Below are 26,843 nucleotides of genomic sequence, written 5' to 3'. Positions count from 1 at the left end.
GGTTACATCGTAGATCTTTAGGGAGGGCTTTCCAGATGCTGGGGGCATTACCAGAGAAAGAGCGAGATTGAGAGACTTTTTTTTTTAACAGAGAGGGGACGAGGAGGAGAGAGTTGGTGTTTCTCATCAGACGGGCGCAACCTGCTTTATTGAGTTTGTTTGAAAGGTGGAGCAGGGTCTTTTGATGAAGGGCTTTGTGAGTAATATTTTATAGGATGATCTGCCTTCAATAGGAAGCCATTTAAGGACCTTAAGAGCAGGTAAGATGTGGTCAAAACGTTTGCAGTCAGTTGTTAGCCTGGCCGCTAGGTTGAGAACAGATTTGAGGGGAACAGGATGAACTTTGGGCGATCCGGAGAAGAAAGCGTTACCATAGTAAATTTTTGAGAGGACTAGAGACTGAACCACTGATTTGAAATCTTTTGCTGGAATGAATGGTTTGATTTTTTTGAGATGTCTGAGCGTGAAGAAGGCTCCCTAGGCCGAACTTTTTATATGGGAAAAGGAGTGTAAGGGCTCTGCAGTGCTGGACTGCACTACCATTAGGGGGAATCCAGAGAGGTGACTCCTCAGTGCCCCTGCCGAGGTACCCTGTTGGTGCCTGGAACCTATGCGTCGGAAGCCCCGTGATTGGGGTTGAAGTTTTTTGAGCATTGTTGGTGCCGGTCAAGCAGCACCGGAACAGCCCTTGAGAGTGGGGCATTGTTGGTGCTGATCATGGGCACTAGGAGGAGTCCCAGAGAAGAGCTCCCAAGGCACAGTGGTGCCAAAGCAAATTTCCTCAGCTGTGCCGCAGTTGCGGGAAGCTGGACTGTGGGGGTAAGTCTGTCTTTCAGAGTCCTGGAGTGGGGCTCACCAGGCACAGTTGGTGCCAGTGCTCCTTTTACCTCAGCTGCACCGCGAGAGCACGGGCAGCTGCAACAATGGAGTCATATTGTTTTCCATGCCAGGAAGGGGTGAGTTGAGCCCCCAGCGCTTTGCGCACAGTGATTTTGCTGCATTGGCAGATATGAGCTCTGAAATTTGGTACAGGGGGCACTTGGGCTCCATAGAAAGCCAGTTGGCCTGGGGTCATTTTATTGTGCTGTCTGCACCCATCTGTGATCCTGGGATGCAGTACTTATGTTTTAGACATAATATGTTTATTCCTAATGTGTTTTATGCCTACTGTGATGCAGACATAATGCATTTATGTTGCAAGATATAATGCTGAGGTCATTATTTTACCAGTAGTCACTGGTTGTCTTTTTTATGTGCTACTTGTGCTTTCAAAAAGGTTCTGACAGCGACCCGATTGGCCCTGTCAGTTGTATATAATCCCCTGTAAATATTGCCTAGTGCCAGTTGGTACAGTGTATATGTGTGATTATGATTCTAATGTGTTTTGGATAATACAAAGGGTATTTATTTATATAACCTTGTTTGGAGCTTCTTTTGTAGTGTGCATAATGTGTTGCTGCTGTGTGTGTGTGTGTGTGTGTGTTGCACCAACACTTTACCTCTGGGATAAGCCTGACTGCTCGTGCCAAGCTACTTGCTACAAAGGGGGTGAGCAGGGGTTATCTTCAGCGTGTAACTCCCTTGCCCTGACTAGAGCGGTGGTTTCTAACAGCAGGTATATAAACAGTAGGAGATAACGTGCTCTCCAAAGAACATAAGGTGATTATCTCAGGGCAACAAATTGTTCATTAGAAGAGTTTTCACTTCTTTTTTTAACAAAGAGGTCAATGAGAGTCATGACATCCGGTGGCAGAGTTCCATATCTTCAGGGTGATACCTGAGAAGACTATGTGGCTGTTAGCTTTTTGTGGAAAATCTGTGGTTTCAGTAGCAGTGAGCTTGCACTTTGTGAAGATCGGCATCTCCCAATAACTCTAGCTTTTGTGCCAGATATCTGGGGGTCTTGAAATGGAGGACTTTATGAGACATGCAAGCAATCTTTAACTGTATTTGTGCTTCCTACTAGAGCCAGTTCAGAGGTTTTAGCGCTGGAGATATGTGATTATTTCTTTTTCCACCGGTCATCAGTCTAGCTGCGGAATTTAAGGGAGACATTTAGCGGGGCCAGATTGTATTTATGAAGGCCGCATATAGTGGAACTTCTGTATTTAAATCTAGGCAACACAAGAGCTTGGACCACCAGCCTCAAGTCGTCCAGTTGTAGGAAGAGTTTAAGTTCATTAGGATACTCATCTGGTAATAGCTCCTTTGGTGGAATTACTAATATGATTTTGCATTTGCAAGTGTTTGTCGAGTGTAATTCCAAGGGATTTAATGGAATCAACAATGTGAGGAGAACAGTTAAAGGCTGTTAGAGGCTTCATCAAGGTGTCGATCTTTGGAGTGTGATTAGGAGGAGTGATTAGGAGGAATTCTGTTTTGGAAGTGTTGCGCTTGAGATAGCTACCAGTGAGCCATTTCTGAGTGTTCTGCGGGGTAGAGTTGAGAGAAATGAAGTCTACTGGGGAGGAGATTTTCAGAAACAATTGAGTATCATCTGCATATATGTGATAAGGAATGTTTGCAGAGTTCAGTGCATTTGCAAGAGGTTCCAGGAATAAGTTGAAGAGAATGGGTGAAAGGGTGGACTCCTGTGATAACCCCAGATTGACCACGGAAAGATGAGAGAGGGATTGATTCACCTTGACTCTTTGGGTTCTGTTGTGAAGAAATGACGTAACCCATTGCATTACAGGACCTGACAGGCCCATCCTTCGTTCCGGTAGGGGCAGGAAACTGGCATGTTTGAGAGTGTTGAAGGTAGAGGATAAGTCAAGGAATATCAGAAGACATGATTCATTTTGGTCTAGCATTTTTAATATGTGTGGTATTCTGCTTTTATTTCTTTCCTTTCTGTGCCCTGTATTGTGCAATCTTCTTTTGAGGTTGTTAGGTTGTGTTCTATTCTAGAACTCTCTCCCTTGAGCAAGAATGACATTATTGGAAAGCTTTTGTCAGTTGGCTTGGACTGTTGTTGGCTTAGGTCCCTTGCATAAGATGTACAATAAACTTATGCTGTTTCTTCAATTACTTTTGGTATCCTGCCTGCTATTTATCCTGAAGAGAACACCTCATTTTGGCGACGAGTGAACCTACTTTCATCAAACAAGGACCTCAACACAACTCAGCTTAACTATCCAACTCAGCCACTTCTGAAGATGTATACCATGCTTGAAGATATAAGGTTGATTTTACCCTAAATCCTTTGTGAGGTTCATCAGTTGTGCTACCCTCGACTAACGTCTTTATTGCTGAAGGCCTACGCTTATCTGTCTCTGCCCGGAGGCCTACGTCTGGAGACCTTGTCTGGAGGCCTACGTTTGCCTGACCTTGCCTGAAGGCTGACTCTTGCCTGTCTCTGCCAGGAGGCCTACATTTGCCTGACCTTGCCTGGAGCCCTACGCTTGCCTGTTTTGCCTGGAGGCCTGTAGGAGCAGGCCTACATTTGCCTTACATTGCCTGGAGGCCCACACTTGCCTTTCTCTGCCCGGATGCCTACATTTGCCTGACCTTGCCTGGAGGCCTATGCTTGCCTGTTTTGCCTGGAAGCCTGCCAAGGCAGGCCTGTTTGTTGATTCTCGGTGCTTACATGCACCTCTTTTATTTCATATTTTCACATCTTCGTTGATGCACACAGCTTTATTTGTTTCTTTATTTGTTTAATTCTGTTTGTCTGTTGCCTGACCTTGCCTGGAGGCTTATTGGAACAAGCCCATTGCTTCATTGTCAGCGCCATTTAATACTCCTACACCTGCGCTGATGCGCACAGCTGTAATGCTTTCTGTAAAGTGTATCATTGCCTCATGTGTGCTGATGTGCACAGCTCAGTTTGCTCACAGATGTTATTTAATATTTCTACACCAGTGCTAATGTGCACAGCTTACTATTATGCCAACGCTGATGTACACAGCTGCAATTCCTAATATTGACTTTATTATTGTTACCTTATTTGCACAGCTCCGATTTATTGTAGTTATTCACATGCACAGCTGTATTTTTTTGTTTACTTCTACACACAGCTGTTTGCTTAACCTTTGTCCCATTTATTTTCTTGTCGTTCTTAAAATATTCACAATTAATTATGACTTTGTGAAACTCTCTGCCTAATTCTTAAACATGGAGAATTCCACTGCTGCTCCATGTTTTCTAGCTGCACCTGGTGATCCTTTAATTCCGTGGATCAAATGGAAAAAAGTATTTGCCAATTATGCTAGGGTCTGTGGCATTTCCCTAAGTGCGGAAAGGAAAGCCTCTTTGTTTATGCAATGTCTGGGTTCAGAGGGTCAGGAAGTCTTTGAACATCTCCCTCATCTTCCAGACAGTGAAGCTGCTTTTTAAATGAATATGAAAAATGTGTTAGAAAGATGGACATACATCATCTTCCCAGAGTGAGTATGGCTCTTGAGCGTTATCATTTTGGGAAGAGCATGCAAAGACAAGGGGAAACTATTGAGCAATATATTACCATTTTAAGAAAACTGACTTCTGATTGTTATTTTGGTGCAACCTTGGAGGAGAGGTTGAGAGATCAAATTATGCTTGGTTGTTCTATTGATAAAGCCAAGGACAGTTTATGGCAAAAAGATAAGTAATCCCTCCTTACAAGAAGTTATTACTATTTTGAAGTTACATTAGCATTCTAAAGCTTGTGTTGACACCATTAGAAAGGAGTGTTAAAAAAAGGTGCTGTTAAGAAAGATGAAAAAGGTGTTAAAGAGGTTATTATCAAACATCCCTCTAAGAGTAGAATTGATAGGTCTTCGGTCTCAGCAAAACCTTAAAAAACTTTTTTCACCTTCTAGTAACAGAGTGTTATAAGGTAAATGTTTTAGGCGTGGCAATCCTGGGTACATGGCCAACTTTAAAGACTGTTCGGGGTGGAAGGTTTCCTGTTCTAATTGTGGAAAGAAAGGCAATATGTTGCGTTGCTGTGGATCCAAGAAGGAGCAGAAGAAAGTTTGGTAAGTTGATGTTTACGAGCAAGACGGTGTCAGACTAGTAACAAGCACTCTTACCTGTAGGGTGCTTGTTGAAGTTCTCAGAGACGTTATGAGCCAAACTCCCAATCCCCTATGTACAACCCATGATTTATAGTACCCACTAAGGCTATGCAGAGAAGTTAGGGAGGAGGGCCGGATTCAGATGCTACCATCCTCTTATTGTCGACCAGCGATCTACAGGTGTGTTGTGTCGCGTCTGTGAAGTCTTCTGAAGGTCGTGACAAGGTTGGCTGGTGGTTGGTCATGGTTGTGCTGCATACTCACATGAAGAGTTGGTGTAGTATCGACATGTGATAAGTTGTCTAAAAACATACACACAAAGGAATCCAATAACTATCCACACAATGGCTTCTAGCTACAAACCTAAAATCCATCAATGCTGTTATACCACTGTGTCAACGTACTTGTACTTCTTTGTTCCAGTGTATTCACATCAACCCAACACTGAAAAAAATAGAGGAAATACACACAAGTCTAAAATGACATTCTTCTTTCCCAATAATATATAAAGCTCCTTCTTCTTGAAAGTTTAGCTTTTCGCAGTCATTATTATGATAAAGTCCTCCTTGAAATGCTTCCTTACATCAAGAAGCAAAAGTTCCAAAAATGATGTTTGTTCCAATCTTTAACAGGTAAGTTGCTACTGCTTTCTTGTGTGGGGCGCCATGCACACATACAAGTAAAAGTACTTAACTTTCTGTTGTGTTTTTCCATTTGAAGACAGGTTTGGAAGCTGAAGTCTCACCAAGAAGAACCGCTGAGGGAAGGACCAGAAACACGAAGACTCCAACTGTTGCTGCGACGAGGAGCGGGAATCAGCTGTGTCCACAGTAACTAGCGGAAGGCTAAGTGCCTTCTATAACTTGGGTGTGGCTATTCATAGCCTTGCCACACCCAAGATGGCCGCCCTACATCTAGCACAACGCGAAGAATGGGCTTAACGTTGCCCGACCGGCAATACAAGAGCAGTTTTTTGGATGTGCTCGCATTTGTCCCATGCATTAAAGAAAGAAGTTTCTTGAAATGCGACTCATTTCACCAGCACATGAGAGCGTGCATGTGATCTCTATTGTCCAAGCAGAATAAACGTCAGTGCAATGAACAACCTTACATGACGTGAGAGCAGAGGAGCATCAAACAAGCATTGACATAATCAACAATACAACAAAAGCAATGCAGCATCACAAACAAGCATTGACACAGTCAAAGCATGAATGTATATGAAACATGTAAATAGAATAATCATAAAACACTACATACATGTAACGGCATGTTGGTTTGCATGGGACAGGGGTGGGTTTCAAGTGGCAAATGAAGGCATCACGAATGAGCGGTGGTGGGATAATCATGACAGGACCCCCCCGCAAAATCCCCCCAAGACCAGAAGTATAGGTCTTGGCTTGTCAGGATAACGGGAAGGGAACATTTTGACTAAACATGGAGCATTTTGTAAATTGGCAAGAGTCTCCCATGTATGTTCTTCGGGACCATATCCTTGCCAGTCCACTAAGTAATATAGTTTACAACACACCCTTTTGGACTCTAATATGGATTTGACCTCGAATTCAGGAACTCCATCAATCTCAACAGCAGGTGGGGGTTGTGTGATTTGTGTCTTGGGATTCAATGGTTTAACCAAGGAGACATGGAACACTTGCTGAAAACGGAACTTTGATGGAAGTCTTAATCTAACACTGACTGGATTTATGATTTTCTCTATTTGGAAAGGTCCATTAAAACGAGGACAGAATTTCTCGTTACTTCATATGTTTAAATGTTTGGTGGATAACCACACTATATCTCCTATAGCATAAGCGGGTTGTGTGGTGCGATGTGTATCCGTTCTTTGTTTTTGACTCTTTTTTTATGCCAGATGAAATTGGGCCTGTTGTTGAATCGACACTAGGTTCTTAACATATTCACATACGGAAGGTATATTAGAAGGGGCTTTTTTTTTGACTGGGAACATGATTTGGGTGATAGCCATATGCACAAAAGAATGGAGACATACCAGTGGAAGAATGATCAGAGTTAGTATATGCAAATTCTAGAGCCCAAACAATACCCACCCATTCTTGCTCACAAACGGGTAACATGCAATGGAGGAATTGTTCTATAGTTTGATTCGTACGCTTGGTTAAACCGCCTGTTTGTGGGTGATAAATAGAGGAGGTGAGAACATCCATGTTTAATGACTTTCCTAATTGTTGCCAAAAATGAATAATAAATTGGGAATCTCTATCTGAAATGACCACATATGGTATCCCATGTACTTGTACAACTTCCTTTAGAAAGTCATGAGATAATTCTAAGGCTGAAGGGAGCTTTTTGAGGGGTATAATATGGGCCATACGAGTTAAATGGTCAACTACAGTTAACATGGTATTGAATCCTTGTTTCGTTTGTGGCAGTTCTACTATAAAATTGAGGGACACTGTGTGCCATGGATGTGGGGGCAATCGCAAAGGTTTTACCAACCCACTAGAAGCATGATGAATTGGTTTATTTTGTATACATATTGCCCAGGTGTCTACGTAAGTTTGTATGTCGTTAATCATGGAAGGCCACCAGTATTGTCGTTTTACAGATTGATAGGTCTTTGTGACTCCAGGATGTGCAGATAGTAAAGCATCATGATGTTGTTGAATAACTTGCTCCTGCAAAGTTCTAGATGGTAAAAAAAAGCTGGTCATTCATAAATAATAAATCGTCTCTCCACTGAAGCAGGGGATACAATTCTTGCCATTCATGTTTCTTTTTTAAGCCTAATTCTTTTTTAATGTCCGGGAGGATATCAGTATCAGCAATACCCACCTGAAAACAATGTGTAGGCAAAATAGACCGTACATTATCTGATGTTGTGCATTATTTGAGATAACGCATCAGCTTTCATGTTTTCTTTCCCTAGACGATAAGCGATAACGAAATTGGAATCATTAAAAAACACAGTCCAGCATAACTGACGAGCAGACAGAGCTTTTACAGAACGTAAGGTTTGTTAATTACGGTGAGCTGTATAAATTGTAACAGGATGACAAGCACCTAACAAGTGATGACAGCATTCTTTGAAGACAGCTTTAATCGCTAATAATTCTCTATCGGCTATGGTGTAGTTTTGGTCTGTAGCTGACAATTACCTTGAATAATATGCTATAGGATGCATTTGTCCTGTGTCTTTGTGCATTTGCGATAAAATGCCCCCTACAGCTAATTGAGAGACATCAGCCTCTACAATAAAAGGAAGAGAAGGATCAGGGTGCATCAGAATTGGTGCTGAGGTAAATTGTCTTTTTTAATCCCCAAAAGCATGTTCTGCTGCTTCACTCCAGTCAAATGTGTTATTCTTGCGCAACAACTTAGTGATTGGGGTTATAGTGTGGGAAAAGTTATGTATGAATCGCCTATAAAAATTTGCGAACCCCAAAAAACTCTGAACCTGTTTGACGGAGGAGGGGCTGGGCCAATTCATAACTGTTTGATTCTTTTTTAGATCCATTTCTATTCCTGCGGGACTAATTACATAGCCTAAAAATTCTACCTTGGTTGTGTGAAACAAACTTTTCTCTAACTTTACATACAAGGAATGGTTTAACAGCTGTCGAAGAATAGCGCATACTTGTTGCACATGCTCATCCACATTTGAAGAATAAATGAGAATGTCGTCAATGCACATAATACAGCATACATCTAAAAAATCTTGCAGCACCTCATTTATTAAAAACTGGAATGCTGCTGGAACATTACATAGTCCGAAGGGCATCATTCGATATTCATACAGACCAAATTTTGTCCGAAAAGCTGTTTTCCATTGATCACCCTCTCGGACTCTAACAAGGTGATAAGCTCTGCGCAAATCCAGTTTTGTATAAATAGTAGCGTCTTTGATTTGGTCTAACAATGTTGATATTAACGGAAGAGTGTACTGATTTTTTACGGTTACATTGTTCAAGGTGTGATAATCAATGCACAGGTGCAACTCCCCCTTTTTTATATGAAGAACAAAAGGGAAGAAACAGGGGTCTTAGAATGTCAGATAAAGCCATTGGCAAGATATTCATCCAAGTATTTGCGCAAGTGATCATTTTCTTTTTCTGTAAGGGCGTCAATGCGACTGTCTGGTAGTGTTGCCCCAGGTATCAAATCAATGCAGCAGTCAAAGTCCCTGTGCGGGGGTAGAGTATTTGCTTTCTTTTTGTCAAAAACATCCACTAAATCAGAATAATCAGGAGGTACACCATCCAAAAGCAATACGCTTTTTGAATTTCTAGGAAAATCGTAACCTTGTACTTTGTGTTTGAATACCTAGGATGGAAGGCACGTCTTCTGACAATAACTTGAATGGAACAGTATGGTCTTTTGTACCCAGTCTATTCTTGGATTAACCATCCATGGTACACCTAATATGAGGCAAAACTGTGGTGTGTCTATAACGTCAAAAGTGATTTTCTTTTGGTATGTTTTGTAGAATAAATCATACTAAGAACTTCTGTGTGTTGGTGAATGAGACCTGATCTGAGTTCTTTGCGGTCCACTGCTCTGACAATTTCTGGTCTATCTTTCTGTTTTGTCTTCAAGCCTAAATTGTGTAGTAATTGAGTATCTATGAAATTGCCTGTAGCTCCGGAGTCAATTAGAGTGTCCACAGACCAGGATTGGGTTTTATCACTTAATGACCTTAATAAGATCCTAATACTCAGGTGATGAGCAGAGAATTCAGGGGAAGTGGAGGCCAAACTGGTGTGTTCACTCGATAAGCTGACCTCATCGATTGTCGAGTTTTTTAGTTCTCCGACTGTTGGGTAACTGCAAACTCACTAGTTTTAGGTTTGATTTTGTTAGGACGATTAGGAAATTCCTTGACAAAATGTCCAGCTTTACCACAATGGAGACTTTGAATTAATTTCTGCCTTTTCTCTTTTTCTTCTCTAGTAAGGGGCCCTCTAATTGTTCCAATCTGCATTGGTTCCCCCAAATCTAACTTGGGTACTGGTTCACTTTTCGGGGTTGCCTTTTCTTTAAGCAAAAACAGTTTATGGTCTATTGGTCCTTTCTCACCCTTTCTTTTAGCTAAACGATGATTTCATTTAACTACAAAATCAATGAATTCTTCACAATCTTCAGGAGGATCCAAGATTTGTGTTACCATGTCCTTTAACTCATCCCTAAGACCCCTATAAAATAAAGACACTATTTTTTCCTCTGGCCAATTGGCCTCTATTACTGATCTATTGAAGAGGGAAATATCATGTAATAAGTTCAAAGAGCCTTGTTTTAGACTCAGTAGTTTGTGGTCTGCACTTTGCACAAATACATGTTTTTGCAAACAGTTTTCTCATGGTGTTTTTAAATTATGGAAGATCATGGAGAATCAGGCATTCGTGCTCTATTAAGGGAACTGACCAAAGCACAGCATCCCCTCCTAAATAGGACAGAATAAACGCTATTTTGGAGGAATCATCTGGAAATGCAGTTTGCTTAGCAATGAAATGGAGATGGCATTTGTTAGAAATGGGATCTCTGGCTGGCCAGGGCTTGCGCCAAAGTCAGTCAGAGACCACCACTTCCACGTCAGGGCAAGGGAGTTACACGCCAAGATAACCCCTGCTCACCCTCTAGGTAACGTGGCGTGAGCTGCAAGGCTAAACTCGGAGGCAATGTGAGTTAAGTATTTGCGCACGCACCCCAACACAACCCCCTTCCAGCCAAAACGCAGGGTAGACCAATCACCACCGTGATGGACTTCCCTGCTTGGGGCGATAGAACACAGACGCGGGCCCGCAACTGCAGGGACACCCTCCTGTTCTACGCCACGGTGAACCCCTGGGATTCCTTCTAAAACTACTGTAGGGACTAACTGGGCTACCCCACTGGTACTCCCCAGCTGTCCTCGGCCAGGAACAGGCCCTAGGGCGACCAGGTGCCACCGGTTCTTGCCTATTCACAGAGTGGGGGGTAGTAACCCCTGCTACATAGTAGCCATGCTCCACTCTTCCTGTCTGCAGGACAGGACTAGACTGCCACTGGTTCCCCAGCCTAGGGTCTACAACCTCAGGCGGACCAGGAGTCTCAGGGAAGGCTCTCCTCCCCCTACCTCTTCTTCTAGGGTTCCTCCACCTCCGACGAGGGGTACACCTAGAACGCCATTCACCCAACCTAGGGTTTAACCCCTCAGGTTGCACCGGGGTCAGAGGTGGGTTTTCCCACCCTCTGCACCCCCTTCCAGAGTCCTGCTGCCTACCAACTGGGGCGGTACCTCTGGAAGAAGAACCGGTCAGGACACTGGTTACAGTCGTCCTACCTTTTTTATAAATGAAAAAGCACCGCTGCAAAGTTAAATGTCCAATAATTCGTTGAAGAGTATTAACTCGTTAGGCCGTTCACATTCATACAGACGCTGAATCGTGAGCAATGATGAAAAGGTATATGGAATTTAATGTTCCTTTAATAGTCCATACAAACACCAGCCAACGCGTTTCGTTCCGTTACCGGAACTTCTTCAGGGCTGTAAATCACAAAAGACATACAAAAACCACCATAAGTGCCACAACAGAAAACAAAAAGTGTCTAAAAAACAATGCAGTTCTACACAAACAGCGACTATGGGTAACCTTTGTAACTTTTATAAAAAATCTCTCTTCTAACTGGAAAGAGGATCATTTCTTATGTCCCAATTGTTTTTCAACGTATTTACACATCCCATATCGCATATTGTTGACTGTATTCTTAAATTCGCATTAAAATTCATACTTTGATTGTGTGTATCAGCGTCATTCATTTCTATTAGCTTATTCTGTCATTATCAGTTGTGGGAATTTAGCATAACATACATTAGTTTATAAGAAAAAATCAAGTCACTTAGCGGGAGATGGCTTCTCCCCAAGCACATTGCAATTCAACCTTGAAGGTCACGGAAGGACAATTCCTACATGGAGTTACCAAAATCGTCATATCAACATTAATATCTGCAAGAGTAGTAAAAATGCACACTCCAGCACAATTCGTTATCACATAACATTTCTATAATAGTTTTCACCAAAAAATTTCGTCAAACTGGGAACCCACTGGAAGGAATTAGTTTATAAGTGTCAACTCCAGCCCACAAAAGACACACACAATGTCTAGCTCATAGCCCAACCCATTCCAATGCTACATAACCCGTAAGCTAATCAATAGAGTAGCAACTTGTACTGTGTCTATACATTTTTAACACACGCGAAACACCAAATATTTTAAGTCATTCGACAAGAGTCCTACCTAAATAATTTTCCAGACGCTAGGTGTTTCCGATCCGAAATCCTCATCCATAAGTATATATATATTTTTCTGGGTTTGGATTACCTCGCTATGTTGGACTCATCTTAATGGTCCTATTCCATTCCATTAGGAGAACATATACATCCGATATTGTACTAGGTATTAACCTAAGAGTTGGGATAAAAACAGAAGAAATAGTGGGATATGGGGGATGGGTCTCCACAATTTTGTAAGTACATGTCCAAACCAATATCATTGGTATACATGGACAGACGGTCCCATCCGGACATTGGTTGTTTCCAGTAGCATTAGCTGCCCATATTAAAAACGCCTACCTTTTCAATATGTGCAGGGTCCCTTGTCTTCAATTAAGAATGTCTCCCCTTACTTCAATATTCAATTTTGAAAGATAATATAGATTTATGGTAGTTGCCTATGGAAAACATGAAAGAAGTGTGTAAATATAATCTTTATATATCCAAGAGAAAAACTAGAATCTGCTAAACCTGTTGATATATTAATATGTTACTAAGTCCACATAAAATTCGTGCAACCTAGTTGTTAATCTGCACGCATATACACATCCCCTATGCTTCGAAAAAGATGAAGGGGGTGATTATGCGGATGCACGATTTAATTAATAAAAGAAACCGTGTCAAGAATCTCAAACTTGCACTCCTTATCGGTTTTAACCATAAAGAGACAATGGACATGGACCCCAACGCCATAGAGCACTTGTGCGAGGTGTCTACTAAGTTGCTCGTTTGGCATGCAGACACAAACCCCTCCAGCGAAGCAAATGCGTGTAGATGATTAACGCTTAGCAAGAACGGGGATAAACGGGAGTAAAGGCAAGGTGGGGGAAAGAGTCTCGTCATGCACGAGAAACTATGTTATGGAAAGTCAAAAATAAAAGCTAAAAATTAGCACGTACCCGTATGGTCAATAAACCATCCTTGGTGGTAACTTCTCGGATCACCGGCGTCAGTAGCAATCCAACTAAGGATAGGCGGCCCGATCGCCCGCCATGAAGTTTAAGCGTGATTCACGTCGATCACGTGTGTGGGGCCGCAATCGTAGCATGTTCTACCTCGGAGGAAGCCACAAACGTGACCGCCATCTTAGCCTAGTCTTTAGTAAGCGGTTTGAAACCCACAAATACGTTATCAGACCCGCTTATGTCACTTAGTATAAAGTGGTAATTAAAAGGATGACATCCTCACTAAACGGTGAATTAATAAACGTTCCACTCGAATAAAATTCATTTGGTAGTTAATTTTTTGACAAACAAAGGGAAAAACGGCAACTGATTTGTGCGTGTTGCTACTTAGCCCCAATGAAAATCTATCAATGAGAAGCCCAATGAATGTGAGTGCACCGATGGGTCAAAAGAATATAACATGTCAAGTTGTTTAAAAGTCGCATCCCTTTAAACAAAACACGTATTTGGATAACCAACCATTCCAGTGCCTTGGCAGAGGGGCGGACCATGTTATATAACCTCAATAGAGACAAAATAAGCCTCTCAACATTTGACACATGTTATGCAGGTGGCAACGAAAGCTAAACATTGTATCAAAATTCGAGCCAGTTCAAGAACGCCAAAAAATTAACAGTTAATTTGTGATCATATTACCACAATAACAAATGTGTAAATTATAAAAATTAAAATAAAATACTTGTCATAAACAATATCATTAAAAACTCGTTGCATGAGCAACTCATAACTATGGGTTCCAAATAATTTGAGTAGAAGGAAGCCAGTAGGGAGTCCCCAGCAACATTGTGTGGTACACATCAAACATATACAATACCTTTCAGTGTATATTCATGAAACAATTGGCAACATATATAAAACATAGCAGATCATTGTAAGTAGTAGTGCATCTCATCTTCGGTATTGTGTCCTTTTTCCAGACACCTCAAACGACAAATCCAGGATGCTTCCTTCCTCCTCAGGGTGAGTTCGCGGTCGCCACCTCTAGGGTGTGGAGGCACATGATCAATTCCCTGTACCCATATCTTGCAATTATCTTTATGGTGTTCTCTCATATGATATATCATTGGGTATCTTAGGTCGAAGTTTTTGATGGCCCGTACATGTTCTTGGATCCTCATTTTCAAAGGTCGTATCGTACTACCGACATATATCTTGTCGCATCCACAACCAATCACATAAACTACATAGCTGGTATTGCAGTTTATGTAATGCCTTATCTCATATTCACAACTGGTGTTATATTGGAATTTTTTAGATTTGTTTTTTCCCAAAGGGCAAATGTTACATCCCCCACAGGTAAAGAAACCCTTAGGCTTGGTAGACATCCAGGTACTAGGTTTTCTAGTTACAGGGTAACTCGGACATAGGGCATCCCGTAGAGTCTTACCTCTCCTAAAAGTGACCTTAGGAGTCTTATTGACCTCATTGTTCAAACTGGGTACCTCTGTGAGGAGACTCCAATGGCGTCTGAGTACCCTGAAAACTTCAGTGCTATGTTGCGTGTACTGAGTGACAAATGCCAACTGCGATTTCTGAGTTTTTTTAGAGAGCTTAGCTTTCTTGATCAAGGTATTTTTGCGAGTCACAGTGAGTATTCGTTTCTCCGCTTTCTCCAGGACCTTGGTATCATACCCTCTATTGGTGAATCTAACCTTCGTGTCATTGAGATTTTCTCTGAATGACTTGTCAGTGCTGCAATTCCGTCTAATGCGCACCATTTCTCCATATGGTATGTTGTTGATAGTGGAGCTAGGGTGTGCACTTGAGGCGTGCAGTAAGCTATTGCAAGAAGTACTCTTGCGGTACAGATTGCTATGGATCGTGTTGTTTTCTATATGGAAGAGTATATCCAAAAACTCGATCTGATGGCGATTCGATTTCATAGTCAACTGTACATTGAAGGGGCTATCGTTCAGGTAGGAGAAGTAGTCCATCAATTGTGATTCGCTCCCTTTCCACAACAATATGATGTCGTCAATATACCTCCCCCAGAAAATGATTAGATCCATCCAGGGGGAGGCATATCGACCCCAAGCGTGTTCCTTCTCCCACCATCCCATAAACAATCCCGCGTATGAAGGAGCAAATTTGCTCCCCATCGCGGTACCCCTTATTTGGTGGTACCAAGTTTCACCATGTAGAAAAAAATTTCTTGAAAGGATTAACTCAGTCATTTCAAGCAACATCTCGTTATGTTCAATATGGTCAGCCGTTCTTAAAGACAAGAAAGAGGAAAGTGCCCTGATGCCAAAATGTTGGGGTATACATGTATATAACCCTGTTACATCCAATGTGACGAACATAAGGTCAGGTGACCACTGTAGGCCATCAAATTTATTCAGTATGTCCCCCGAATCCTGAATGTATGAGGGTAGATTTACAACCAATGGTTGCAAAAACCCGTCCACATACTGGGACAATCGTTCCGTTGGGGAGTTAATCCCCGAAATGATCGGGCGTCCTGGTGGAAAGGTACCCCCCTTGTGTATCTTGGGGAGTAGGTAAATACATGGGGCCATAGGTTTGGCCACTTTCAGGTATCGACATTCCTCCTCGGAGAGGAGACCAACTTCACCCCAGTCCTGTATCCTTGTATTAATGTGAGCGACAAGGGAGGAAATGGGACTAGCATGCAATTTTTTATAGCATGTTGTATCAGCTAGCTGTCTTCTTATCTCACCGTCATAGTCAATGGTGTTCATGACAACCACATTTCCTCCCTTGTCTGCTTCTTTGATAGTAATACTATTGTCCCCAGCCAATCCGGCCAGAGCCAATCTTTCGGATTTAGACAGATTTTGGTGCTTATGTATGTATTTATTGGGTGAATCGATCATTTTATGAAAGTCCTGTGAAACTCGTTCACGGAATAGATCAATATTTTTATGTGTATTCACCGGAATGTATTTGGAACGTGGTTTAAGGCCACTGGAGATCATTATGTCTTCCTCAATATTGAGGTCAGAACGTATCTCATACAGTGACGGATTGTCACCTGTTTCGATAGACAAAAGTAATTGTACATTCTCTAAGTCAGAAATTATGGTGGTACAAGATGGTGTGGTAGATGAGATATCAATGTTCAACTTAGGATTGTTTGCAAAATGATCTTTTAATTTTAATTGTCGCGTGAATTTGAACAAGTCTATCATCAATAAAGTTGGATCCCCAACTTGCGACGGACAAAAACTTAAACCTTTTTGTAGGATGTTAATTTCCACATCAGTAAGATTGCGATCTGATAAGTTGACAACAGTCAGGGCGTTGGAGGCATGAATTGTGGGGTCACTATTGGTATCAATCATGGTTGTTACCAGGGGTGTCTCATGTTCTAAGTGGTCTTTGATCTGGTGTCCATTGGATGCAATGTTCCCCCTCTTGGTGGTACTGTCTTTCCACCCTTTGCCCCCCCTCCTGGCTTTGGGTCTGGGTTGGTATTCTGTTTCTTTTTCCCTTGTCGGATTCGTTCCATCTCGACTAAAAAATTGTGTTTTGGAGAAATTGCCCGACATGCCCCACCATCCTTAGAGGATGAACTATCCAGAGAGGAGATTGAGCTACTGCTCACACTTATGGACTCTTCTCTGGCTCGTTTACCGTCTCCACCTGTTTTAACGTTGTCAAATTTGTGAGCGAAAGTGTAAATACGCCCTGACTTGTAGTCGTTATCGTCACGCTTAATCTTTCTTAATTTTTTGTCACGTAAGTATACTTGAAAGCGTCCAATTACATCATCAAATATCTCATAGTTCTTTTTTATGCTATCCTTAAGACTAGATTCGTCTATTTCACGCTGTAGGACAACAATTTCTTGTTTCAACATCTCAACCTTTTTTTCAGAATGTCGGATCAATATCTTCATCATAGTGTGTGATGCCCGCTTTAAATTCTCTTCCCAATCCTTGAGAGAATCGTCATCCAAATCTTCAAAGGTTGGGAAGATGAGAATTCGCAGGCCACGTGGGATTTTATCATTGTCCAGATACTTCTGTAATGTTATTCCGTCCCACCATCTGGACATTTCTAACTTTTGAAGTCTCTCTAATTTCTGGAATTTTGATCGTAAGCCTTCCGTGCTTAGCTCTTTTGATACACTAGTGCTAGTAGATTGAGTATTACCAAACAAACTGGTAGCCATCTCCTCCCTGGTATCCTTGAATTTTGACATTATATTATAAAAGATAACAAGTTAAATCAAACAATATGCAATAGGAAATTCCCACAATAAGTTTTTCAAGGAAACAAATAGCCCTTTTTAGGCAGGACAAATCCCTCTGGTTTGGATCGTGCAACAAATGGGTCCAAAAATGAAATCTTAATATAACAGAACTGCGGACAGTGGACCACTCCTGTTCCAAGCACCAATCCTAATATCACCAATATAATTTTTGTTTCTGCTTTCTAACGTACTAGCGTGCAATTTTCAAATGCCCCCTGTCCCCAAGGGCATATCCAAAAAGATTGGAAATAGTCTATATTTTTTATAAATGAAAAAGCACCGCTGCAAAGTTAAATGTCCAATAATTCGTTGAAGAGTATTAACTCGTTAGGCCGTTCACATTCATACAGACGCTGAATCGTGAGCAATGATGAAAAGGTATATGGAATTTAATGTTCCTTTAATAGTCCATACAAACACCAGCCAACGCGTTTCGTTCCGTTACCGGAACTTCTTCAGGGCTGTAAATCACAAAAGACATACAAAAACCACCATAAGTGCCACAACAGAAAACAAAAAGTGTCTAAAAAACAATGCAGTTCTACACAAACAGCGACTATGGGTAACCTTTGTAACTTTTATAAAAAATCTCTCTTCTAACTGGAAAGAGGATCATTTCTTATGTCCCAATTGTTTTTCAACGTATTTACACATCCCATATCGCATATTGTTGACTGTATTCTTAAATTCGCATTAAAATTCATACTTTGATTGTGTGTATCAGCGTCATTCATTTCTATTAGCTTATTCTGTCATTATCAGTTGTGGGAATTTAGCATAACATACATTAGTTTATAAGAAAAAATCAAGTCACTTAGCGGGAGATGGCTTCTCCCCAAGCACATTGCAATTCAACCTTGAAGGTCACGGAAGGACAATTCCTACATGGAGTTACCAAAATCGTCATATCAACATTAATATCTGCAAGAGTAGTAAAAATGCACACTCCAGCACAATTCGTTATCACATAACATTTCATGACTTAAAATATTTGGTGTTTCGCGTGTGTTAAAAATGTATAGACACAGTACAAGTTGCTACTCTATTGATTAGCTTACGGGTTATGTAGCATTGGAATGGGTTGGGCTATGAGCTAGACATTGTGTGTGTCTTTTGTGGGCTGGAGTTGACACTTATAAACTAATTCCTTCCAGTGGGTTCCCAGTTTGACGAAATTTTTTGGTGAAAACTATTATAGAAATGTTATGTGATAACGAATTGTGCTGGAGTGTGCATTTTTACTACTCTTGCAGATATTAATGTTGATATGACGATTTTGGTAACTCCATGTAGGAATTGTCCTTCCGTGACCTTCAAGGTTGAATTGCAATGTGCTTGGGGAGAAGCCATCTCCCGCTAAGTGACTTGATTTTTTCTTATAAACTAATGTATGTTATGCTAAATTCCCACAACTGATAATGACAGAATAAGCTAATAGAAATGAATGACGCTGATACACACAATCAAAGTATGAATTTTAATGCGAATTTAAGAATACAGTCAACAATATGCGATATGGGATGTGTAAATACGTTGAAAAACAATTGGGACATAAGAAATGATCCTCTTTCCAGTTAGAAGAGAGATTTTTTATAAAAGTTACAAAGGTTACCCATAGTCGCTGTTTGTGTAGAACTGCATTGTTTTTTAGACACTTTTTGTTTTCTGTTGTGGCACTTATGGTGGTTTTTGTATGTCTTTTGTGATTTACAGCCCTGAAGAAGTTCCGGTAACGGAACGAAACGCGTTGGCTGGTGTTTGTATGGACTATTAAAGGAACATTAAATTCCATATACCTTTTCATCATTGCTCACGATTCAGCGTCTGTATGAATGTGAACGGCCTAACGAGTTAATACTCTTCAACGAATTATTGGACATTTAACTTTGCAGCGGTGCTTTTTCATTTATAAAAAATATAGACTATTTCCAATCTTTTTGGATATGCCCTTGGGGACAGGGGGCATTTGAAAATTGCACGCTAGTACGTTAGAAAGCAGAAACAAAAATTATATTGGTGATATTAGGATTGGTGCTTGGAACAGGAGTGGTCCACTGTCCGCAGTTCTGTTATATTAAGATTTCATTTTTGGACCCATTTGTTGCACGATCCAAACCAGAGGGATTTGTCCTGCCTAAAAAGGGCTATTTGTTTCCTTGAAAAACTTATTGTGGGAATTTCCTATTGCATATTGTTTGATTTAACTTGTTATCTTTTATAATATAATGTCAAAATTCAAGGATACCAGGGAGGAGATGGCTACCAGTTTGTTTGGTAATACTCAATCTACTAGCACTAGTGTATCAAAAGAGCTAAGCACGGAAGGCTTACGATCAAAATTCCAGAAATTAGAGAGACTTCAAAAGTTAGAAATGTCCAGATGGTGGGACGGAATAACATTACAGAAGTATCTGGACAATGATAAAATCCCACGTGGCCTGCGAATTCTCATCTTCCCAACCTTTGAAGATTTGGATGACGATTCTCTCAAGGATTGGGAAGAGAATTTAAAGCGGGCATCACACACTATGATGAAGATATTGATCCGACATTCTGAAAAAAAGGTTGAGATGTTGAAACAAGAAATTGTTGTCCTACAGCGTGAAATAGACGAATCTAGTCTTAAGGATAGCATAAAAAAGAACTATGAGATATTTGATGAGGTAATTGGACGCTTTCAAGTATACTTACGTGACAAAAAATTAAGAAAGATTAAGCGTGACGATAACGACTACAAGTCAGGGCGTATTTACACTTTCGCTCACAAATTTGACAACGTTAAAACAGGTGGAGACGGTAAACGAGCCAGAGAAGAGTCCATAAGTGTGAGCAGTAGCTCCATCTCCTCTCTGGATAGTTCATCCTCTAAGGATGGTGGGGCATGTCGGGCAATTTCTCCAAAACACAATTTTTTAGTCGAGATGGAACGAATCCGACAAGGGAAAAAGAAACAGAATACCAACCCAGACCCAAAACCAGGAGGGGGGGCAAAGGGTGGAAAGACAGTACCACCAAGAGGGGGAACATTGCATCCAATGGACACCAGATCAAAGACCACTTAGAACATGAGACACCCCTGGTAACAACCATGATTGATACCAATAGTGACCCCACAATTCATGCCTCCAACGCCCTGACTGTTGTCAACTTATCAGATCGCAATCTTACTGATGTGGAAATTAACATCCTACAAAAAGGTTTAAGTTTTTGTCCGTCGCAAGTTGGGGATCCAACTTTATTGATGATAGACTTGTTCAAATTCACGCGACAATTAAAATTAAAAGATCATTTTGCAAACAATCCTAAGTTGAACATTGATATCTCATCTACCACACCATCTTGTACCACCATAATTTCTGACTTAGAGAATGTACAATTACTTTTGTCTATCGAAACAGGTGACAATCCGTCACTGTATGAGATACGTTCTGACCTCAATATTGAGGAAGACATAATGATCTCCAGTGGCCTTAAACCACGTTCCAAATACATTCCGGTGAATACACATAAAAATATTGATCTATTCCGTGAACGAGTTTCACAGGACTTTCATAAAATGATCGATTCACCCAATAAATACATACATAAGCACCAAAATCTGTCTAAATCCGAAAGATTGGCTCTGGCCGGATTGGCTGGGGACAATAGTATTACTATCAAAGAAGCAGACAAGGGAGGAAATGTGGTTGTCATGAACACCATTGACTATGACGGTGAGATAAGAAGACAGCTAGCTGATACAACATGCTATAAAAAATTGCATGCTAGTCCCATTTCCTCCCTTGTCGCTCACATTAATACAAGGATACAGGACTGGGGTGAAGTTGGTCTCCTCTCCGAGGAGGAATGTCGATACCTGAAAGTGGCCAAACCTATGGCCCCATGTATTTACCTACTCCCCAAGATACACAAGGGGGGTACCTTTCCACCAGGACGCCCGATCATTTCGGGGATTAACTCCCCAACGGAACGATTGTCCCAGTATGTGGACGGGTTTTTGCAACCATTGGTTGTAAATCTACCCTCATACATTCAGGATTCGGGGGACATACTGAATAAATTTGATGGCCTACAGTGGTCACCTGACCTTATGTTCGTCACATTGGATGTAACAGGGTTATATACATGTATACCCCAACATTTTGGCATCAGGGCACTTTCCTCTTTCTTGTCTTTAAGAACGGCTGACCATATTGAACATAACGAGATGTTGCTTGAAATGACTGAGTTAATCCTTTCAAGAAATTTTTTTCTACATGGTGAAACTTGGTACCACCAAATAAGGGGTACCGCGATGGGGAGCAAATTTGCTCCTTCATACGCGGGATTGTTTATGGGATGGTGGGAGAAGGAACACGCTTGGGGTCGATATGCCTCCCCCTGGATGGATCTAATCATTTTCTGGGGGAGGTATATTGACGACATCATATTGTTGTGGAAAGGGAGCGAATCACAATTGATGGACTACTTCTCCTACCTGAACGATAGCCCCTTCAATGTACAGTTGACTATGAAATCGAATCGCCATCAGATCGAGTTTTTGGATATACTCTTCCATATAGAAAACAACACGATCCATAGCAATCTGTACCGCAAGAGTACTTCTTGCAATAGCTTACTGCACGCCTCAAGTGCACACCCTAGCTCCACTATCAACAACATACCATATGGAGAAATGGTGCGCATTAGACGGAATTGCAGCACTGACAAGTCATTCAGAGAAAATCTCAATGACACGAAGGTTAGATTCACCAATAGAGGGTATGATACCAAGGTCCTGGAGAAAGCGGAGAAACGAATACTCACTGTGACTCGCAAAAATACCTTGATCAAGAAAGCTAAGCTCTCTAAAAAAACTCAGAAATCGCAGTTGGCATTTGTCACTCAGTACACGCAACATAGCACTGAAGTTTTCAGGGTACTCAGACGCCATTGGAGTCTCCTCACAGAGGTACCCAGTTTGAACAATGAGGTCAATAAGACTCCTAAGGTCACTTTTAGGAGAGGTAAGACTCTACGGGATGCCCTATGTCCGAGTTACCCTGTAACTAGAAAACCTAGTACCTGGATGTCTACCAAGCCTAAGGGTTTCTTTACCTGTGGGGGATGTAACATTTGCCCTTTGGGAAAAAACAAATCTAAAAAATTCCAATATAACACCAGTTGTGAATATGAGATAAGGCATTACATAAACTGCAATACCAGCTATGTAGTTTATGTGATTGGTTGTGGATGCGACAAGATATATGTCGGTAGTACGATACGACCTTTGAAAATGAGGATCCAAGAACATGTACGGGCCATCAAAAACTTCGACCTAAGATACCCAATGATATATCATATGAGAGAACACCATAAAGATAATTGCAAGATATGGGTACAGGGAATTGATCATGTGCCTCCACACCCTAGAGGTGGCGACCGCGAACTCACCCTGAGGAGGAAGGAAGCATCCTGGATTTGTCGTTTGAGGTGTCTGGAAAAAGGACACAATACCGAAGATGAGATGCACTACTACTTACAATGATCTGCTATGTTTTATATATGTTGCCAATTGTTTCATGAATATACACTGAAAGGTATTGTATATGTTTGATGTGTACCACACAATGTTGCTGGGGACTCCCTACTGGCTTCCTTCTACTCAAATTATTTGGAACCCATAGTTATGAGTTGCTCATGCAACGAGTTTTTAATGATATTGTTTATGACAAGTATTTTATTTTAATTTTTATAATTTACACATTTGTTATTGTGGTAATATGATCACAAATTAACTGTTAATTTTTTGGCGTTCTTGAACTGGCTCGAATTTTGATACAATGTTTAGCTTTCGTTGCCACCTGCATAACATGTGTCAAATGTTGAGAGGCTTATTTTGTCTCTATTGAGGTTATATAACATGGTCCGCCCCTCTGCCAAGGCACTGGAATGGTTGGTTATCCAAATACGTGTTTTGTTTAAAGGGATGCGACTTTTAAACAACTTGACATGTTATATTCTTTTGACCCATCGGTGCACTCACATTCATTGGGCTTCTCATTGATAGATTTTCATTGGGGCTAAGTAGCAACACGCACAAATCAGTTGCCGTTTTTCCCTTTGTTTGTCAAAAAATTAACTACCAAATGAATTTTATTCGAGTGGAACGTTTATTAATTCACCGTTTAGTGAGGATGTCATCCTTTTAATTACCACTTTATACTAAGTGACATAAGCGGGTCTGATAACGTATTTGTGGGTTTCAAACCGCTTACTAAAGACTAGGCTAAGATGGCGGTCACGTTTGTGGCTTCCTCCGAGGTAGAACATGCTACGATTGCGGCCCCACACACGTGATCGACGTGAATCACGCTTAAACTTCATGGCGGGCGATCGGGCCGCCTATCCTTAGTTGGATTGCTACTGACGCCGGTGATCCGAGAAGTTACCACCAAGGATGGTTTATTGACCATACGGGTACGTGCTAATTTTTAGCTTTTATTTTTGACTTTCCATAACATAGTTTCTCGTGCATGACGAGACTCTTTCCCCCACCTTGCCTTTACTCCCGTTTATCCCCGTTCTTGCTAAGCGTTAATCATCTACACGCATTTGCTTCGCTGGAGGGGTTTGTGTCTGCATGCCAAACGAGCAACTTAGTAGACACCTCGCACAAGTGCTCTATGGCGTTGGGGTCCATGTCCATTGTCTCTTTATGGTTAAAACCGATAAGGAGTGCAAGTTTGAGATTCTTGACACGGTTTATTTTATTAATTAAATCGTGCATCCGCATAATCACCCCCTTCATCTTTTTCGAAGCATAGGGGATGTGTATATGCGTGCAGATTAACAACTAGGTTGCACGAATTTTATGTGGACTTAGTAACATATTAATATATCAACAGGTTTAGCAGATTCTAGTTTTTCTCTTGGATATATAAAGATTATATTTACACACTTCTTTCATGTTTTCCATAGGCAACTACCATAAATCTATATTATCTTTCAAAATTGAATATTGAAGTAAGGGGAGACATTCTTAATTGAAGACAAGGGACCCTGCACATATTGAAAAGGTAGGCGTTTTTAATATGGGCAGCTAATGCTACTGGAAACAACCAATGTCCGGATGGGACCGTCTGTCCATGTATACCAATGATATTGGTTTGGACATGTACTTACAAAATTGTGGAGACCCATCCCCCATATCCCACTATTTCTTCTGTTTTTATCCCAACTCTTAGGTTAATACCTAGTACAATATCGGATGTATATGTTCTCCTAATGGAATGGAATAGGACCATTAAGATGAGTCCAACATAGCGAGGTAATCCAAACCCAGAAAAATATATATATACTTATGGATGAGGATTTCGGATCGGAAACACCTAGCGTCTGGAAAATTATTTAGGTAGGACTCTTGTCGAATGACTTAAAATATTTGGTGTTTCGCGTGTGTTAAAAATGTATAGACACAGTACAAGTTGCTACTCTATTGATTAGCTTACGGGTTATGTAGCATTGGAATGGGTTGGGCTATGAGCTAGACATTGTGTGTGTCTTTTGTGGGCTGGAGTTGACACTTATAAACTAATTCCTTCCAGTGGGTTCCCAGTTTGACGAAATTTTTTGGTGAAAACTATTATAGAAATGTTATGTGATAACGAATTGTGCTGGAGTGTGCATTTGTACTACTCTTGCAGATATTAATGTTGATATGACGATTTTGGTAACTCCATGTAGGAATTGTCCTTCCGTGACCTTCAAGGTTGAATTGCAATGTGCTTGGGGAGAAGCCATCTCCCGCTAAGTGACTTGATTTTTTCTTATAAACTAATGTATGTTATGCTAAATTCCCACAACTGATAATGACAGAATAAGCTAATAGAAATGAATGACGCTGATACACACAATCAAAGTATGAATTTTAATGCGAATTTAAGAATACAGTCAACAATATGCGATATGGGATGTGTAAATACGTTGAAAAACAATTGGGACATAAGAAATGATCCTCTTTCCAGTTAGAAGAGAGATTTTTTATAAAAGTTACAAAGGTTACCCATAGTCGCTGTTTGTGTAGAACTGCATTGTTTTTTAGACACTTTTTGTTTTCTGTTGTGGCACTTATGGTGGTTTTTGTATGTCTTTTGTGATTTACAGCCCTGAAGAAGTTCCGGTAACGGAACGAAACGCGTTGGCTGGTGTTTGTATGGACTATTAAAGGAACATTAAATTCCATATACCTTTTCATCATTGCTCACGATTCAGCGTCTGTATGAATGTGAACGGCCTAACGAGTTAATACTCTTCAACGAATTATTGGACATTTAACTTTGCAGCGGTGCTTTTTCATTTATAAAAAATATAGACTATTTCCAATCTTTTTGGATATGCCCTTGGGGACAGGGGGCATTTGAAAATTGCACGCTAGTACGTTAGAAAGCAGAAACAAAAATTATATTGGTGATATTAGGATTGGTGCTTGGAACAGGAGTGGTCCACTGTCCGCAGTTCTGTTATATTAAGACAGTCGTCCTACCCTTCAGGTCAGGCTGATCCTGAACCTGGCCTCCCAACCTCTGGTCTAAAACCTTTGGTGGAATAATTGCCTGGCACACCAGGACTTCTGGGGATTCACACACCATCCCCCTGAGGCTGACACATGACCCATGGGTCGCGTGACTGTCTTTCTGGCGCAGATCTCCCGTCCCCTGTCCATCTGACAGTGCGCGAAGATCCCCCCGAACAGAAGTGGTGTCACCCTGGTCACTACACGGGAACCTAGCCCGACTGGGTAGTCCCTGACCCACTGGTTCTTCCACTGGGGAACTCATCCCCCAATCACTCCTATCGCTGGACTCCTGTACCCTCCCTACCGGAGCGGTACTGCCAGACTCTAGAACCACAGGAGCTCTGTTTACAGATGCTCCAGGTCCTCTACTCACTAGGTGATCTTTCTCAAATGGACTAACAGGACAGCCTATGTCCCCAACCTGGTGTTCCCTCAAGAAACCACCCAAGTCCTGAGGCAGGGTTTTGTGCGTCTGGGGACCCTCGGTCGCCCACTTACTCCTGCTCCACTGAGCCAGGCAGTAAGCCCCTACACCCTCCTCGCTATCCTGGGACCTAGCTGGGCTACACTGAGCCTCTTCCACCACGCTGGGCTGGAAGATACCTGAACCACTACTTTTGGAATCACTCACTAATGACTCTAAAGAACCTCTGGCCCTTTCCCAGCGGTCTGCTTCACCTGCAAGCTCACATGCATCAGACAATCCACACCCCAACAGGTGTTGGCGCAACCCTGGTGAACAACAACTGAGCAGGTGCTCTTTGACAATCAGATCAAACAAGACGTCAAAATCATCTTTCGTGTGAACCTTTA

The sequence above is a fragment of the Lissotriton helveticus genome, chromosome 7, assembly GCF_964261635.1.
Source record: "Lissotriton helveticus chromosome 7, aLisHel1.1, whole genome shotgun sequence".
Taxonomy (NCBI): Eukaryota; Metazoa; Chordata; class Amphibia; order Caudata; family Salamandridae; genus Lissotriton; species Lissotriton helveticus.
The sequence above is the reverse complement of the archived record's forward strand: the minus strand, read 5'-3'. Positions refer to the sequence as shown.